Source organism: Neolamprologus multifasciatus, chromosome 18 (genome assembly GCF_963576455.1).
Source record: "Neolamprologus multifasciatus chromosome 18, fNeoMul1.2, whole genome shotgun sequence".
In the NCBI taxonomy this organism is placed as follows: Eukaryota; Metazoa; Chordata; class Actinopteri; order Cichliformes; family Cichlidae; genus Neolamprologus; species Neolamprologus multifasciatus.
Window position 1 is genome coordinate 10929787 of NC_140456.1, and position 19991 is coordinate 10949777.

At 40.1% G+C, this 19991-nt stretch overlaps 1 long non-coding RNA gene across 1 annotated transcript; it reads left to right on the forward strand.

The window, feature by feature from the left end:
* The first annotated feature begins 79 nt into the window (after nucleotides 1-79).
* LOC146497403 (uncharacterized) lies at nucleotides 80-16521 on the forward strand. Its single transcript, XR_014870573.1, has 3 exons — nucleotides 80-4815; nucleotides 5127-5267; nucleotides 12563-16521. It is a non-coding gene; the product is annotated as an uncharacterized LOC146497403 (long non-coding RNA).
* The last annotated feature ends 3470 nt before the right edge of the window (nucleotides 16522-19991 follow it).

Sequence of the window (19991 nt, forward strand, 5' to 3'; positions counted from 1 at the left end):
GAATTATTAGAATGGCTGGAAGTGTTTCATTTTTAGTCTATAGCTGAAGAGAATTATCTCACATTCACTGCCTTTATCTCACATTCACTGCCTTTAAGCTAAATGGTGCCAATGTAGAGGTCTCCAAAGCTCAGGGCTCCTGTGTAAGGCAACAGAACAATCTTGACCTAAAAATTGAGGTGAGTGACTCAAGAACAACTTGAGCGCCACAGCTTAAAACTGTTGAATCCATTTTAACCAAGAGTTTATCAATAAGTCGCTCTCAAGAATCCGGTAAATAATGCATCAAAGACAAATGTTGCTTAAGATTCACATCCATCTGAGGGATTAGATCAGCAGGTCCAGACTTCAAATGGCAGAAACAAATCAAGGGCTCGCTGACATGTTTTGAGGTTGGTTATTGATTGTTGCTGGCTGCAGCTTAGGGGCACCGTGGGTCACTCTGACTGCAGACCTTCTAGCTGCTCTGGATCTCCAGTGAAAAGTGAAGCTTCTGGGCAGCTTTTCCCTCAGCAGTGCTCAGCTGTTTGTTTTTCTTATTTTCATAAACCGTATTTATTTTGGTTATCAGGCCAAATGATGATTCATCACAGAAAGCAGCAGAAAAGCTACTTTTTTTAAGTGCTCTGTTTTTGCTAGGTGGAGGGCCACTTGGTTCAGAAATGACTCCCTCATACCTTGCTCTTCTCCTGCATAATGCACTTCAGGGGGAACAGTAGCATAAAGCATTTGTCTTGTTAATAGTGGCATTAAATTTAAAGTTGTAGTAAAAAGAAAACTTATTCGAGTGTAATATCAGAACCTAAATTTTTTTTAGCAGGTTCTAAACTGATTTAAATACAACCTAATGCAAACAACAGCACAATGACATATTACGCCATGTTAATATTAATTTAAGAAGAACTGAGGGAAAACGCAGAAGCAGACAAGTGAAAAACTTCTAAAGGACATAAAGGGTAAGTAGCAGAACCTGCCTTCTTGATTAACTGACCATTAGTAATTATGAATGCCTCTAAAAAGTAGGTGTTTTTGCACTTAGCTGAGTTGGAGCATTCGGCTGTGTGTTGACACAATACCTAAAAGAAAAGACATCAGCAATGATCTTAGAGAAGCAACTGTAGCTGCCGGACGATCTGATATCCTCGTGTTGGTGTTGTTCCCTCATCATCAAGGATATCAGATCATCCGTAGCTGCCCATCAACCTGGGGAAGGTTATAAGGCCATTTATGAACAATCCATCATTCTACAGTGAGAAAGATTATGTGAAAAACATCCAAGACAGCTGCCAATCTGTGGATGTTCCAGCAAATTCATCTGGGACACTCCTAGCCCCACTCCTGCAGTTTGAGTTAACATGTACTAGACTGCATGTTAATGTTTAACATGCAGTCTGAGCACAGCACAAGCCAGTCTATGCAGTGCTGAGAGAAACTGCAAAAAACCTTAGAGCTACTCCACAAGCTTCATTTAGCTTGTTAAATGTTGAAGTTCATAGCATTACAATTGAAGTTTTTTTTGTCTTTAATCTCCAACGTGGAGATGTTTAGCACAACACAATGTTTTGCAAAAAAACAAAAACAAAAAAACAAGCAGTATATCAACACAAGTACCTCATACCAACTGTCAAACACAACAGTAGCGAGGTGGTGATTTGGGCTTGTTTTGCACCTTGCAGTCACTGAGTTCACTTAGAGTGAAACACAGGACAGTCTGTCTGACAGCTAAAGCTTGACTGAAACTGGGTATGCAACAGGACAGCGTATCAATGTTCCAGTATGCCTGGAATCCAAGTACAGACCTCAACCCAACTGAAATACTGTGGCAGGATCTTAAGAGAGCTGTGCATAAAGGAATGCCTGCAAATGTCAATGAACTGAAACATTTACAACACTGTTGTAAGGATCAGTGGCCCAACATTCCTTCATGCAAGGGACTGATGAGGTCATAAAGAAAGTTATGATTTCAAGCTATTGCTGGTCCTTACTGCTGCTGATATCTATGAATTGAAGGAAAAGCCAATGTGAGGGAGACCTTAACATTTTTATTATTGTTTCATTATTTTCAGTCTAAATTAGTACTTTTCACAGTATTCAGGTCTATCAAACCATTTCTCATTTGTATTTTGAATATATTTGTTCCACAGCTATAGCATTTTGGAAGCGAGAAGATTCATTTGTGTTTCAGTAGAAAAATTATTACACAAAATTTGTCTGTGGTGTCATGCTAACAAATAGCTCTAACATCAAAGATCAGAGTCTCAGAAATTTCCCAGTATGCTGGTGCAAAATTCTAGCTTTTATTTTAAAATCATGTTCAAGCAAATGAGTCAACACCAGCTTTCAGTACACCATGCTCAGAGTGCTGGAGAAGCTCCAGGCAGCTTTCTTAATGACATTTTGCCATCCATGGAGATTTTATGACTCACTTAAAACTGAATAAATGAATGGAGAAACATGATGAATGCAGGTATCTCCATTAAAAACACATTAAATCAGATGAACATGTTTTTCCAAACACAATGACAACATTTGGGGAGCCGATAAAGCATTTCAGCCTGGATAGGAGTCCTCCGTGACGACAGTGTCCACATCTACAGGATGGTTCACCAAGTGATTTGACAACACAGAAACATGGCCAACAGACTCCTGGAAAAGTAAAATCTTGTTTCTTCTATGTCATTCCTGCTGACTGTTACTTTATCTGTGCAAAAATTGTGATTCTTAGTGACGACACTAATTTGTACAGATCTGCTTGCAATATGTACATATGGCAGTAATTTTTTCATCAAAATTCATTTATAATCTGTGAAAAAAATGCTTTCATAATGACATCTGGTTACAGTGAACACAAGTGAATAGATGCAACTACAATGATTGTCAAATAAATAAATAAATAACCAATACCTCTGGTGTCTTAGAAGACTGGTTTTCATCCTTTTCAGCACAGATTTTCCTCTAAACTGTTCTATTTTCTTTGTTAAATTTTTTATCACTCTTGTGTCTGTGTGGTATAGATGAAGAATGACCTTAAATATTGGAAACACCCCAAATGTTTTAATTAGTTAGAATATTACAAAATCTGCTAACGAATTACCACTGTTATTTATTCTGCACACAAACAGAAATGTTAAATGTCAAAGCATTTTTTCTGATAAACAACAGTTTATCCATCTGTGTATCCGCCCACATTGACTCACTGAGAGAAGTCTGACTTTCAACATTTTGGTTTCTGCACATATTTAAGAAATGAGATATAAAAAGTTCATTCCTGACCTTTGGAGATGCTGAAAAATGGTGAAATTAGGCTGAATGTTTCCCTGAAAATAAACAAGTGTTTCCACAAATGACAAAAGAAATAAAAAAAATATAAAAGTAATTTTTTATGTCAAATTACTCAACATTCCGTTACAATTTAAATTTCAAACAGTGTATTAAAAATAATAACTTTATGACCAAAAACTAAAATTTAAGTTGACCAGTTCACCAGTGTAAAAATATAAAAAAGACTCCATGTGTTTTCCTCCTTTATAAAAAGGTAACATTTATTATATTTTGACGGGGTAATTCTGACCCGTTGTAACAGTCCACTTCATGCACATTGACCAGTATGCTTTTCATCATCCTCTACTGAGCAACCTCTGAACCATGAAGAAACTTTCCTTAACTTTAATGAATGATCAGTGGCATTTTTGTTTGAATATTTGGAAATTTAAAAAAGCGTCCTGAGGCTCTGAACTGAGCTGTAGATCATGTTTGTTTACCCGCTCAACAATTAAATTACATGTTACTAGAGAAGATGTTTTCTTACATTGTTTAGAATTTGCCCGAGAACGGAAAACATTTGGGTAAAATTAATTTTCCTGCAAGCAGAAACAGCCAAGGCCTGTTTTTGTGGTCAACTGGATTAGACTGGAGTGGTTATACTGCACCGGTAGGCGTCGCTGTTTCTCTCTGATATAGCCGTACCAAACGGGATCAGGTCATAAGCAAAAATCTCCTCTTGAAATTCATAAAATCTTCGTCTTGGGGGTCCTGCTTGTTTGGTGTTTAGAAATTTTATGATGGTGATTAAATAGCAAACTATGCAATTATACAATTATAAGATTAAAGCAGACTCACGGCTGTTTATATTGCACGCCCCACGTTTTGCTTCCAATTATCGCAGGAGGCTGGCTCAGCAACCAGTCGCACCTCTGATTGGCTAAATCCGAAGTCAATCCCAGGCTTGTCCTGGAGCCTCCTGTTGGCGACCAGTCAGTCAAATGTAACCAAAAGAATAGAGGGACTTATGGCCTCAACCCCCCTGCTTGCTTTTAACGAAACTCAAAAACGAACTGTAATGAGACCATGTAATAACCTAGTTATAGTCCCTCGTTAATGTGGTTTAGTATTGAAAGTGGGTTTAACTGGACTTGAGGACTTGTTGGCTCCTTTGTCCGGTTTTTTTTACGCGCCGTGCCAGCGCAGCTGTTTGCGCATCTGAGTCCGCTGCTCAGCTTGTGCAGGGTCAACATGACTTTACAGCATCTGAGCCACTAAACTACCACGGTGATACTGTTTTCTGGCGATGGAGCTGGTGGGGCGAACCTTGGTGAATGCGCAGTGTCCCACTGTGGAATAATCGGAGTCCAGGTGTCACCAGCGGAGAGCCGATGTGTCCGACTGGAGCAGCCAGCTGGGAGCGCATGAGTTTGGGATGCAACAGAACCCTTAGAGAGACAGTTCTCGGTGTCTTTTACCTGGATTCATCACGGCCTGTCCGGACCCATGGCCTCTGAAGTGGTGTGCGGGCTGGTCTTCTGGTTACTGCTGCTGGTGAGTTTTCCCTCTTATACCCACTTTTTTACATCTTTGTTGGCCTTTTGTGTTATTGACAGTGCGCAAAGTAAGAGTGGGTAATTAATAACATGTATAAATTATTATACATATTATTACTAATCCCATCCTGTTCTGTCCTTGTACTTTAAATGTAATTTTAAATAATAACTGTACTCTCGTTTGTGTTTTCCGGCCTTCCTACACTGATAAATAAGCTGTGACATTAATTCAAAGCCTCATATATATTAGAGCGCAGTTCCAGTATATTTGTTCAGGACATCAAGAGCAGCTTTCATATTTATTAACAGAGCCGTCAGCGCTGTCCTCCACCTGTCAGCGTTTATTGGAGTTAATGAAGGAAACACAGCCGGCAGCAGTGACTGCAGAGTCACACCAAAGGCATGGTGTCTGTGTTTCAGGTACAAACGTCTGATGGTGAAAATGAACTGGTATGTACTTCTTATTTTAGTTATTTGTAATTACAGACAGAACAACAAACTTAGAGTTTACTATTTTCCTAGTAATCTAACCCCTTGAATTTATTCTGAATTAAACATTTATGGCTTTCATTAACTGTGCTATAGCAGCTTTCACAGTATTGGTTGTTAGTTTTCATACTCAGTGGCTATTAATGAATCATCAGGGTTGTTATTGAACTGTTCGGCTTCTGACAGTGTGATTGTTATTCATTATCATTTACATTACAATGACATTGTTTGAGCTGCAGTCTTCAGCTGTTTCACTGCTCTGTGTTGCAGTCAGCTGTGTTTTGGTCTGTTTACTGAATTTGTTACTCTGTTAACAAAAGTCGTTCTGTGAGAAGGAAGAATCTGTTGGTCTCTTATTAGAAGTTAGTGCTTGATTTACTTCTTTCTCATGCAGATCAAAATGTTAAATACTAAATGAAAATCCTCTAGAACCTGTGGATTTCATCTGATGCTACATGCAGCTCCAGTTGCTTCTTGTTTGTTGGTCGCTTTGCCTTCAGCTTTGTCTCCTGTAACTAAAGTGCATGCTCTGTTGAGCTGAAATCAATTGACTGATCTTGCTATTGAAGAATGACCAATTTCTTTGACTTCAGAAACTTGCTTTTCCAGCTTTGCTAAGAGCAGGCTTTTAATCAATAGGCCTCACTCAGTAATACCATAATGGATCATATGACAGCACAGACCCCTTTAATTTCTCACAGCAGTTGTGAGTCTATGCATTTTGTCCATTAATTTGTGGGAAGACATTTTAATAGTATGAATTAATAATACAATTCAGAGGATAAAATTAAATGCTTCAAGGTTCAATGGATAGCGTTCACTACAGCTGCACACACGAGTAACTGTCAAAATGGAAGAAATGTAACGTAGAAAGAAGGGAGCATGCATTCAGTGGGCACTTTATTAGGTACACCTTGCTAGTAAAGGGTTGGAGTCTTCAGAGCTGCTTTAATCCTTAATTGCACAGATTCAACAAGGTGCTGGAAACATTTCTCAGAGATTTTGGTTAATATTGACATGATCGTGTCACACAGCTGCTGCACGTTTGTTGGCTTCACATCCATGATGTGAGTCATGCTCCACTGCATTGAGAACTGACTTTTCGAGATCATTTGAGAACAGTGAATTAATTTCCATGTTCAAGAAACCAGTTTGAAATGATTCGATTTTGTGGCATGACGTATTATCCTGCTGAAGGCAACATTCTTAAGGTGGGTACACTGTGGTCATGATGGATGGACAGGATCAGCATCAATTACCTTTTTAAAAAGGTTTATGAAATGATGACATCACACATTCCTTATAGCTGATAGCTGCAGGAAGGAAAATAAAGGCTCTGTGTGGTATAGTCAATAAATAGACCTAGTAGACACATATGGAACGCCAGGACTGCCATAATGAATTAATTAAATACACCATTAAATAATTAATTAAATGTGGCAATAATTAATTAAAATGGGAAATAATTAATTAAATAAATAGTTATGACACATGTAATTAATTAATTATTGACACATTTAATTAATTATTTATGTATTTCACATTTTAATTAATTATTGACACATTTAATTAATTATTGACACATTTAATTCATTATTTATTGACACATTTAATTAATTATTTATGTATTTCACATTTTAATTAATTATTGACACATTTAATTAATTATTTAATGATATATTTATTTATTTCATTTTGGCAGTCCTGGCGCCTGGCTCTCATCATGAAATAATTTTATCTGTCAACCTCACCCATCAAACTCAGGGGGCGGGGTTAACGCTGCCCATGCTGCTTCTCTAACATTTGATTGGTTGCCGTGCAAAGTAAGTCAAAACAGGTCGATCCTAGATAATCGATTGCTTGTGTAGACTTGGGGCAGCCAGGTATCCCAGAATACATTTCAAATCACAGGCAGCAATGTTGGTGGTGTAGTTTTAAAATACCCCGTTTTTCTGTCACCAACTACACTTTTAACAGTGTTTTAGCTGCGAATGTCGCGCTGTAATCTTCACATGTCGGGTCAGGTTGTCAACATAGAACATGTTTGCAAAGGTGCTCAGATGTTTTCAGAGATTTCAGTAGCTCTGCTAACAGTCAGCATGCAGAGTGCACCGAGGGGGTTACGTTAACCGGTTTGTTTACATATTCCACTCTCCGTGTTCCACGTGTTGCATTCGCAGATTCTCATTTTCACCGAACGATCGTCTCTTTCCGCCTGGTCTTGTGTCTCTGTGCTTCTGTAACATAAAGAACGAGCTGACATTTTTCTCACGAAACCAGCGATCAGCTCAACAGGCCCTCAGTTTACCTGCATGCATCCTCCTCCTCACCTGTCAGCTGTTTAACACCTGCTGCTAATTCAAGAAACACGCCCGCGTTACTTGGTGATAGTCACAGTTTAACTGGGCAGCCGGTGCTCGATATTACGCAACGTCAGCACATTTTTCTGCACAAGATAAGTAAATATAGTTTTTCCCGAGCGCAGAGCTGCTGGAGCTTGTTTCCCAACAGAGCACTTTATAGGCGAACCCGCTTCATCAGCGGCTGATGTCCAATCACCGGCACACAGCTTTGAAACCTCACCTGAGTTTTAGCTCTCAGTGTTAAACGCTGGACTTAATTCACTCAGGTTCTGTCTGTCGGGTCACGTTTACTTCGCTGTTTTATTTACAACTGAGCAAATCGGTTTGGCTGAGGTTAAAGTTACGTTTCATAACTGCACAGTTTTACAGACGTTTAATGGTTCACTGGCACATGTGTTAGACTGAACCATTCGCTTTTCTTTATCTGGTGTGTTTTGGATTTAACAGTAAATTTTGAGATTAAACTGACTTTTAAAATGTTTTTATACAAAGAGGAAGGAGAAGGCGCATTTCCACCGAGAGGAGCAGAGTTTCCAACTACATGTTCATAATGCAGACTGCAACCTGGACAGAAATATTATATCATCTGTTTTTTAATAGGTTTTCTAAGCACAGGTTCACCTGTTCAACCAATCGCTTTCATTCCGCTTTGACAAACTGACGGTTCATCTCTGTTACAGTGTTGCGTTAGACTGCTATATTTTTGTGTTCTTTATGCTGTAGATTTTCACGTCTCTGGAATAGTTGGCAGTATTAAGGATGCTTTTCTGTAAAATCATATTGATATGACCCGTGAATTATTCGTAGATGACCGTTAGATTAGTCAGCTGGGAAACGCTGTGTTACCTCAGAGAGCTGAAGATATCGTGGATATGCTGATCTTGCTCCGTGGTGTACAGGTCCGTTTACCCTCATGATTAATATTCACAATAAAAATATTAGCTGAACATCATGAAGTCTGTATGTGTGTCATAGTTTCGAACAACCTTTGTACAGTTAAAGCCAGCAGTTACTACATGACAGAAACACCAACGTTATCTCTTTTATGCGTTTATACACAGGTCACGCTGATGACTGAACAAAAACCCAAAGATCAGCTGTTAATCAAATTTATTTGCTCTCTCTCCTCCTTAAACATGTTTTTAATGTTAGTTATAATTCAGAATTGGCGACTGAAACACGTAGGACACATAAGAACATCAGGAAATAAATCCCCGATAAATATAACCTCAGTAAAATAAGTCCGTGTCAGCGGGGTTATTACAGCTGTGTACCGGGGCCTGCGCTTTGTCGGTGGTAATAACAGCTCGATTGCTTGCGAGGCGAGCGGGTCTAAACACGCTTTGCCGCGAGACTGGGCAGACATCTCCGAAATCATCGAAGCACTTTTGCAAAGAGGCTGTATCTTGAGAAACCGACCAGACACATGAAGATTAAACCACTACATTCTCGGCTAAAAAATATTAAAACTGTATTTGGTGACACACAAACAGGGTTTTTCAAAGTTCAGTTCTGTTAGTTTCCACATGCTGGTTGTTGTGTGTGCTAAAAACAATGGCCACCAGGCCAAAGCAATGGTTTTGAGTCGATCAGCGTTAACCCCGCCCCCTGAGTTTGATGGGTGAGGTTGACAGATAAAATTATTTCATGATGAGAGCCAGGCGCCAGGACTGCCAAAATGAAATAAATAAATATATCATTAAATAATTAATTAAATGTGTCAATAATTAATTAAAATGTGAAATACATAAATAATTAATTAAATGTGTCAATAAATAATTAATTAAATGTGTCAATAATTAATTAAAATGTGAAATACATAAATAATTAATTAAATGTGTCAATAATTAATTAATTACATGTGTCATAACTATTTATTTAATTAATTATTTCCCATTTTAATTAATTATTGCCACATTTAATTAATTATTTAATGGTGTATTTAATTAATTCATTATGGCAGTCCTGGCGTTCCATAGACACAAGGCTGGGGCCAAAATTAATATGGTTTATCTTCAAAACTTGCTGTCGGGATCTGCGGCTGCATATCGTGTGGACCCAAGCGCAGATGGCACAGGAAAACAGATACTTAATTACAAAAGGCGAGCCATTCATTTTGGCTGAACACAAATGTACAAAAAAAAGGAGAAACCAACAAGTAACCTAAACCGGGAAAATACAAAATAACCATGAAACCTGGAAGACATAAGGAAAGGTGAGCAGAGACTGGGACAAGGGGCAACTGAGTGATAAGGAGACTGGAAACACACGGGAGCACAGCAGGCACAAATTAAACATAATGAGACAGGGGAAACAAACTGAACAGAATGCACATGAGACAAGGGACCATCAAAATGAAACAGGAAGTGGCACGCAGACTGAGACCCAAACAAGGACATGTGAACTTGACAGTAGAACAGAAGAAAGACAGACAGAGAGCAAGGGACATGGCTGGGGAGACAGACTGACAAAACAACATGAAGACGAAACTGACTAAACTGGGAGACACTGAAGAAAGTGCACAGAGATGAAACAAGGACATAAAAGAAGACCATATAGCAAACAAGACAACCTAAACTAGAAATACAGATAAACTCAAGAGTGGAAGGAAGTAAAATAGGGAACATAAGTCACACAGAGAATAAACAGTAATGAATAAACAAGAGTCAAAAAATCAATAAACACAAAACACTGGGTCAACGACCCAGGTATCCTAATACCTGCTACACCACAGTAAGGTGGTAGGAAACCCAAAATCCAGCAAATGACTCAACAAACAAGGCAGGATGGTAACAGGTCTCACACCAACAACAACACCGCCACGTTTATATTCACTTAAATCACCTTTCTTCCTCATTCTGATCCTCAGTTTAAACTTGGGCAGATCGCCTTGACCACGGCTCCATGTCTAAACGCAGTGACCTGCTGCAATGTGATTGGTTGATTTGCATTAGTAAAGCAATTGAACAAGTGTACCTAAAAACATGTACAATCAGCATCACGGATGACACATGCAATGCATGTAATCAAATGCAAAATATCACCCGGGGTATAGAGTATGTTTGGGGAGTGTGATTGTGTGTACATGTCCATTTACGTTTATTCCTGCGTTGGGTGAGTGCTGAGTGTTTGTATATGTGTGCATGAGGGTGGGAATGCATGTCTGTGTCTGTGTGTGCCTGTTTGTCTGTGTCTATATGTCAGGTCGGGTCTTAGACTCCACCTCTCTGGGAACTCCAAGGCCCTCCAAAGTGTGGAGGCCTATCTCCCCTCACCACACTCCCTGCCGGTGACTGATGCCCTCAGGGGTCGGTGCATTGTTGGTTCTTGGTGTCCGGGGCTGGGCGCTCGGGTATGTACCAGCTCACTCCCGGTGGCTACTTGGCGGGGCCTGGCGCCTGCTGCTCGGTCGGGCCTCTTCCGGGGCGCGGGGGGCCCTCGGGCCTCCGGCCTCTGTGCCTGCGGCTCGGTTCACTCTGGCACAGCTGGCTGCCGGCGGAGCCGGCGGGCACGCCCGTGCAGCCCCCTCTAGCTCCTGCCCGGTGGCTACTGGGTGACCCCTCGTCTGGGGATCCTCAGCCCTTCCCATGAAGGTGGCACGGATGCCCCTCCGGTGGTCCTCCCTGGGCTCTTGCACTCTGGGGCCTCTGGATGTCTGGGGCCTGGATCTCCTCCATGCCTGCTTCATGCCCTGGGGGACGGGGCTATGGCTCTCTACATCCTCTAGCAGACCATTACATGGGGAAACCATTTGAATACAAGCGCGCCGATCCACACAGGTGTGCACATGGGTGTTCACTGTTTGTAGACTTAAATCACACCTTTCTTGGCTGCTACTTCAAAGCACATTGTGCGCTGTCTGTCCTGCGTGCTGCACAACAACATTCAATATTTAGTATTTACTGCTGTTTACACTTAGCTAGATTAATGCGATGGTGTTGTGTATAGTATGTTGCTTTGTTTTGTTTTTTTTGCTTGTTTTCTATTCTTTTTCTCTCAACAGGTGATCCCGGAGATATTTTTTCTTCCCCCCTTTCTCACTGTCCCTCTCCCCTTCTGTTTTTCTTTTCCTTCCTCTTTCTTTCTCCCTTTCCTATCCCTCACTCATGTCTGTCCCGTCTGTAACAACTGAAAATAAAATAAATAATAAAAACAAAGGTCGATCAAATGGACCAATACGGCAATGCCATGATGATCCATTTGGCAAAATAAATCCATTGGGTATCCTTGTTGGTCTTCAGACAACAATTCTGATGACTAAAGAACCAAATGGGACAGGCGGAAAAAAAAAAAAAAAAAAAAAGCAAAATATCACGATGCTGTGCCGTATAGATTGTCACGTTTGTTGTGTTGTAGTAAAAGAGTTTTTCTGTTGTTTTAACTGGAAGAGGCAGAAGCTGGATTCAACCATGTATGTGCTCTTTTGCAGTAACTGTATTAAAACAAGACCAGTTTATTTTTATTCCCTGTCTAAACTTCTTCAGATGGTGAGTCATACAGCAAAGGCAAAGGATCAGGAAGACTAGCAGTATGAACATCACAGATCAATACATCAATTAATGGATTTTGGAAGTATATACATATATATATAGCAGCTGCATAGTTTTGTAGAAAGTTCTACTTTTAAAAATGAGTCCATTAATTATCACTAGTTATCCATTATTTACTGTTAAAACACTAAGTGAATTGAAACTAAGAAACTGTTTTAAATGTCTTTATTTTACTGTCACATTGAACTGAAGAAAACTGAGTTCAATTCTTTCCTTTGACTCATTTAATTCTAGTAAAAGATGCATGAAACAAAATTGCAGTTGGAACTGCAACAATGTCAGGAAGTTTTCTCTGTCTTTTCTATCTCTTTCATCTCCTACAGTAACTTTCCTTTGCTCTCAGGTGGAGGTGGATGTCCGAGGTCCCGCCTTGGACTGTTTGTCAGCGGACCCACGTGTTCCTCATCGGTCCATTACCTGCAAATACTTAAGGACCAAGTTGGTCGGTTCCTGGGAAATGTGATTTTGCTTTCTTGTGAGTAAATTCAGGGGCGTTACCATCTTTGCTCCCTGCTTTGTAAGGAAATCCGAGTAAGAATCCTAAGATAACATTAACTCACAAATCTCCAATTTTACACTGGTAACATCGGCTAATCTATTTCTCCTCCTTCACAGAAGCCCATCGCAGCTCAGTGAACTGAAACTCATGTGTGGATCTCTCTGTTGCAAATTCCTTTGCTTAGACCGGTGCACTTGTACAAAATAAACATTGGAAAGTTGCATGTCTTGCATGCCTTAGAAAACTCAGAATTCATCGTCTTCTGTGGTTGTGATTATTAAACTTTATTTTAATGCTCATTTGAAACCAGACTCTTTGAATGAGATTGCACACACTTCATGCTCCCGTATTTTAAGGGCATCTGGCTCTTGCACTGCTGCATTCAGTGATTTTTTTGTGGCATTTCATTCTAAAAATGATCTGTTTTACAATCCCTGAAAATTTTTTAGGTTCTTGCAAAAATGAAATCTGCACTTGTGATCTAAAACTATGCTTAGTGAGGTATTTTACAGCATGCTGGCAGATTTAACCGCAGGCTGTCCCTTTTAACATCCGAGGACTATCAGGTCTTTACTGTTCTTCAAAACAAAAGCCGGTTCATTGAATGATTTTAGCACAGGCTGTTTTAGTGATGCGGGCCAGATGAACAGATAATGAGGTTTGTGAGTAATGTTTGATGTTTTACTACTATGAGCCAGCAGGAACATTTTAATGAAAGACACTAGAAAGAGAGCAAATTATTTGCCCATACTAACTTCTCTTCATTGGCTCACTGTTAAATCCATAATCAAATTTAAAATCCTTTTAGTCACATACAAGGTCTTGAATAATCGGGTCCCATCTTTTCATCCTACCTCATAGTCCTGTATCACTGTGTGGTAAGACATGACCTAAGCGGCTAAAGGATGGCAAGAGACAGGTGCTGTCCAGTGTAGCGAGTGATTTAATCACCATTTTTGTGACCAAACAATATTTACAAAAATAAATAAGAAACAACTCCATAGTTAACTCAGTTCAAATAAACATAACTGAATTTAAACCAACAGAAATTAAGGTCACATGCACACAGCTACACTGACCTGGTCCTTTCTCCTCAAACATCTGCATCCTTCTGCTTAAATAGTCCACTTAACCAAACAATCTCACCCCTGGACTATTCCATTACGTAGGTAAAACAAACATTTCCCTACTCAATCCTATACTGCTACTCTTTCCTAGCAATAAAAACTCTAAACATACTCTAAAAACATACATTTTCCCCTTTTTTTTTATTATCCTGGAACACAGGTAGGTGAGGTGAGTTCAAACTACACAAATTAACATGTGAAATAAATAACATGTTAACTTAACAAACTTGTCAGAATTGATTTAAACCAAGATGTTACATTACATAGTCTGTGAAAATGCAAAACATAAACAAACCTGGGATAGTACATGTTTGCCTGTTACAGAATACATATGGCTAAATCAAAACAAGAATGTTAACTAAGAATATGGACAAATGGTGTTCTCACCCACTTTGTCACACACTGCGTTAGAGCACTTTGAGCTAAGACTGCTGGTTTACTTGTGGTTCATAGGATATTTAAAAGAAGAAGCAGAGCTTGCAGCTTTTTGGCCCTTCTTCTTTGGCACCAGCCCCCAGTTTGGAGTCAGGAAACAGACACCCACTCTACTTTTAAGATTAGGTTTATGTACATATATATATTTTACTCCTGCACAGTTGGCATGGAGCATATAATTCCATTGTACATGTACATTGACAATAAAGGGCTATTCTGTTCTATTCTAAAACTGCCCTTTTTTTCAAGCATATAGTTAGTGCTGGATCAGGTTAGGCTGCTGGGGGATTCCCATGATGCACTGAATGTTTCTTTTTCACTCACCTTTTTTTCACCCTCTGTGTGTTTATACACCTCTCTCCATTTAATCATTAGTTAATAATCTCTGTCATTTTTCACAGCATGTCTTTGGTCCTTTCTTCCTCCCCTCCCTGCTTTTCTTCTACCTCATCCATCTCCTGCTGATCCCACTCTTCCCAGAAACTACAAGCACAACAGTGGAAGGTAAACTCTAAAATCCCATTCTGTTTGAAGCTGTGCACTTTCATTGGTTTTGTGCATTTCCTTGCAGATATTGACTGTTTCCCAAAAGCCTCCAGTTTGAACTGCATTGTTCTCTGTAAAACAAACAACCCCTTCTGCAGGAGAGCTGAGTTTCCTTGAGATTAACGTGGATTTGGAACATCTGTCTTTAGAAGATTTTTGTTTACTCCACTCATCTTCTGCTAGAAGCCTACAAGCTAAAACATAAACCTGATAAATCCCCCATAATATAAAATATTCATGTGAACTTATATAAGAAGGCTGAAAGACTCCCCTAAGGAACCGATTCAGTCAGTACTGATTTAAGAATGCAGCACGTACTGTTAGTATGCTTGTTGGTCTTATGAGAGCAACAGCTTAGATTTTGTTCACCTCCACTGATACTACAGTTACGACATCTGAGAGTAAAAAAAAACAAGTTGTCTCTGAGACCATGAATGCTCGGGTGCTGCACTGCAGCTTTTTAAAGCAAAACACACCGAATGAATTATTCATGTCAAACATTTGTGTTAAATTAACATCACTGATTTAATGGAGCGCTGCAACAGACTGCGGCCTGTCCTGAGTCTTTTGCCCTGTTGTAGCTGAGATAAGGTTCATCCTTTCCCCTCGCCCTGGGATCCTGAATTAGACGAGTAGTAAAGCTAATGAATGGATTTAACTGCTGCAGAAAAAATGAGAAAGAAAGACAGAAAGATAAAAATGAAACAAACCATCACAACAAAGCAGGGGATTTATGTTGATTGCCTTCTAAATCTATCCTGAATAATTTTAAAAGAGTAGCATTTGTGAGTTTTATTCATAAAATACTTACAATGTGTTGTACGTCTAATATCTACAGTAAGATTGAAAAAGAAATACTTTAGAGGAATGTTTTGCTGACTGCAGCGAATGACAAAGTATTCAGCTGGATGTAAGAAAATGAATTATCAGTGTTTAAGTTCAATGAGGTGATGAGAGTCTGTAACCATAATTATAAAAAAGTATCCAAAAAAACAAAAACAGTTTTTACAATATGGTCATGTATCCATTATTGACAGAATATCAATGTATTCATTATAAATATTCTGTTCATCATTATACCTGATGTATGACTCTTGAAATCAGCAGCTATCAGCTTCATGAGCGTTCAGCTTTACTAGAAGTCTCTTTAAGTATTGATGAGACTGTAAGTGGTCCACTTTCTCCTCTCTCTCTCTCTTCCTCCTTTACTTTCTTAATGCTATTTCAGCAGGAGACGAGCAGAGACGAATCTCGGACTGGACGTCGCTCCCTCAGACAAAATAGGTTTATGTATTATTAAACACTACATGTGGTCTCCTGCAGAAGCCTGTATTATTAGAGGTCTGGGAGGTGTGCTGTTTAGTGTTTTGTGGTGGATGAAGTGCATAAAAGCGAAGCTGAAATCCCACATTCATCACCCGTAAGGAGAACGGTCACCTCAGTCACTCCTCATAAACCGCAGAGGTCCACCGTGATTCATATTTCTTCAGAGGATGAATGGATTCTAAATAGCTGTCAAAAAATGATAGTTAAGCTCTTTTCTAAACCAAAACAGCAGAAAGGTTAAAGGTCACCTCTACCTCCAAATTGGATGGATTAATGAATAGCAAAGACGCACACAGATTGTTGTATTATGGCCTGGAAAGAGCAACTTTCTCACTTTTCCTTTCAGCAAGGTAATAGTTAGCTGTTTTCTCTCTTGTCTATGTGTTATGGTTTGACCGGGTTAGCTTTGGAGCCTGTTTGGAGTGAAACCAGCTGCAATGTCCCACGCCGAGCCTCATTACCAGTGTGGGTCTAGAAGTGGCTAAAATCCTTCATGGCATTCTGGGAAATTGGCACACATGATTTATACTTCAGCATGTATTAAGGCCATTGTGTTGTGGTGTTGCACACATTTGATACAATTAGCTCTCAGCAACCTGAGGCCAGGATATTACTCCACTGTAGTAAAACTGCTGTGATTAAATTTAATGAGATGGAGATGTTGCCCAGTGAAGAACCAAACTGTGCAGATAAGTAAAACTATTTGTTAAAACATTACAGTAAGACATTGCTGTTGTTTATTAATCAAAGAACCAGAGCCTGATCCAGCTTCATTCACCTTCCCTCGAGGATGAAGATTTTCATTTTCATAATTAGTGGGAAACCTGCTGCTGGGAATTTTGACCATAACAGCTCCTGAAATTATCCCAAATACCTGTAGGTGCACCATAAAGTGGCCATGTGTTGAACAGCTGTGGCAGCTCCCCTGCCCGATCTCTTCCACCCTCCCAGGATCAGTCATCCACTGACAGCTGTATTCTTCACAGTCAACGCCTTCATGTTCACGGCCTCCAACAGCCAAGTCCTTAACTGTGAACATCAACAGACACTGAAGCTGAAGAACAGAATCAGGTTCAAAAACTTAGACGATAAGTTAAAGACTTAGAGGTCTTGTGGTCCACCAGAATGTTTATTTGACTTGTCAGTGAAAATTAGCTTTGCTCAATAGAAATGTTACCAGCTCTTGGCCAGGATATGTATTGTGATCCACTGAAAATCGTCTTTAGGTGCTGTCCCAGTCACCCTCACTTTCTTTAATAATTACAATGGCAGAAAGAACTTGTGGGAATCCGTAAGCTGAATGATGTTGAAGTCACTGTAGCTCCTCTTCTGTTTGAGGCCACACGGGGTGTTTGCTGCTGTCCCTCTTCCTGCTTCACATCACCTATCAGATTACTTCCACATCCACAGCTTTTCATCCACTTTAACTGTGAGCATGTTGTACCGCTGATTATACTTTCTGTGTCTGTGAGTCTGCTAGAGTCCATGTGATGTTAATTTTGCTATCAGACACAGGTGAGTGTGAGGATTTGTTAGGACATCTGCGTGCCTGCCTGTTTCATTGTGACCACCCTGAGTCATCCACGGAGAATTTACATCATGCACCAAAGACACATTTGCACCAGCCCAGCAGACATGCCCTCTTGGGGGCCATGTGAGGTACACCCATACAGTCCAGACAACCTCCAAAAAATGTATGCCTTCTCCCAAGCTTGAACCAGGAATCTTTGTCTTAGTAATCAAACATGTAAACAAAACTACAAACTTAGTCATACTGAGAAAATGGAATATGTCCTTGCACATTTTGACTTCTCTTGCAGTGTATCAATAAAATCCAATTTAGTTTAGAATCAGTCGTCTTATTCCAGGCCAGGGGCGATTTTAGCCCATTTTTGGGGGTGCTTCAGCGGTGCTTTGGCACGGTGCACCTCACCCGTGCCAAAGCGCTCACGGGCGGAGGACAGTCCTCCCCCAGCTGCTATCAGGGCAGGAGATGTTCACACCTATGCGTCCAAACTGCAAATGAATCGCGCATGAGTGAAGCCGCTGCTCCCGCACTGACTGTAACGCAGTCAGATCTTATTTTACTGTTATGCTGTTTTGTGGATCACAACTTTTAAAACTACTAATAAACACACACACACACACACACACACAAAGTAACTCTCCCAGAGTGCCAATTTCGGGTCACTTTTGTCGGTCCAAGCCCGGGTAAAGGAGCAGGGTTGGAATTGTGACATTAAAAAACAATAATTGCTAAAAGAAATTAAATTTGTAGTTCTAATTCTAACTGCATTTAGGACGTTTTTTTACTCACTTTATGTCTCTTCCACGATGTTATTTCTCTCTCCAACAACGTAGGTTACAATTACATTAGCATGGCCAATTATTCAAATTAGGCGATGACATCATTTAGTGACTTCTAGCGACTTTTAGGACAACCAATAGCGATTTTCCTTACTGAGGAGTTGGCAACACTGAAGACAGGTTCAACCGTCTGTTTGTTGAAAAATAGTAACGCAACCGCTCTGGGCGCTACAGCTTTAAGTAGCTCCCGCGGACGGCAATCACTTTCTGCCAGACGATCACTTTCTAGCACAACACCTGGAACTAGGGGGCAAAACAATGGCATGAGTGTTGCTGTTTGCCTGAGGAAGAATAAAGTAGTCGTGGTAAGCCAATCACATGACCACTTCAAGATGACAAAGCAACAAGGTGATATTTAAACCAGTCTTTTAATTGTGTTGATAGGCCACATAAAACCAGAGTCATGATAAACAATATATATGTAGTGTTTTTCCTCAATATTTTCGTCATGTTTACTGTGTAAGGACAGCACTAGCAAGCACTCTCTGCTATGACCAAAAAGTATAAATTTTACTGTATAAATTTCAATGGGAGCAACGGGACGGTCAAATATCACTGATTTTACTACAGAGCAGGACGGATTGTAGGGTAGCAAACATCGTCGGAAAAGACATTTTCAACACTGCAGGTTACCTGGTGTAATGTTTTTCAGCTAAAAAGAAACATGGTCTGACTCCTACCAACTATATAAAGAGTAAATGAAGGTTAAATGCAGCTAATATGTCCTGTTTTAAGCCAGGCACTTTCCCCTCCGCTCCGCTGCGTCTCAGCCACTATCGCTCTGGCAGCAACGGCGCTGCAGAGCAAGGGAGAGCCGAGCTGGAACAAACCATTTTGGGAGGGGGGAGGGGTTACCTAAACTTTTGCTGTTACAATGTTCCGTCTCAATTAAGTACTGTATGCTTTTTATATTTTTAATATTGTGTCACACAAACAACAAATATTGTCAAAAAAAGTAAGAAATCTTTGGGGGTGCTGAAGCTGTAGGTGTAGAGTGAGTACATTAGAGTTCAATATACACCCCTGACGTAACGCCACGCTGCCGTCTGTGAAGGCTGCATGATGTTACACCACGCCACCAGTGTTGCCAACTTAGCGACTTTCTCGCTATATTTAGCGAGTTTTCAGACCCTCTTAGCGACTTTTTTCTCTAAAAAGCTACAAATCTGGCGACACTTTCTGGTGTTATTGGAGACTTATTTATGTCGAATTTTTGATGTGAAAGCGCTATCGCTCTTACTCTCAACAAGCAGCGGTGCTTTGGCACGGTGCACCTCACCCGTGCCAAAGCGCTCACGGGCGGAGGACAGTCCTCCCCCAGCTGCTATCAGGGCAGGAGATGTTCACACCTATGCGTCCAAACTGCAAATGAATCGCGCATGAGTGAAGCCGCTGCTCCCGCACTGACTGTAACGCAGTCAGATCTTATTTTACTGTTATGCTGTTTTGTGGATCACAACTTTTAAAAATAC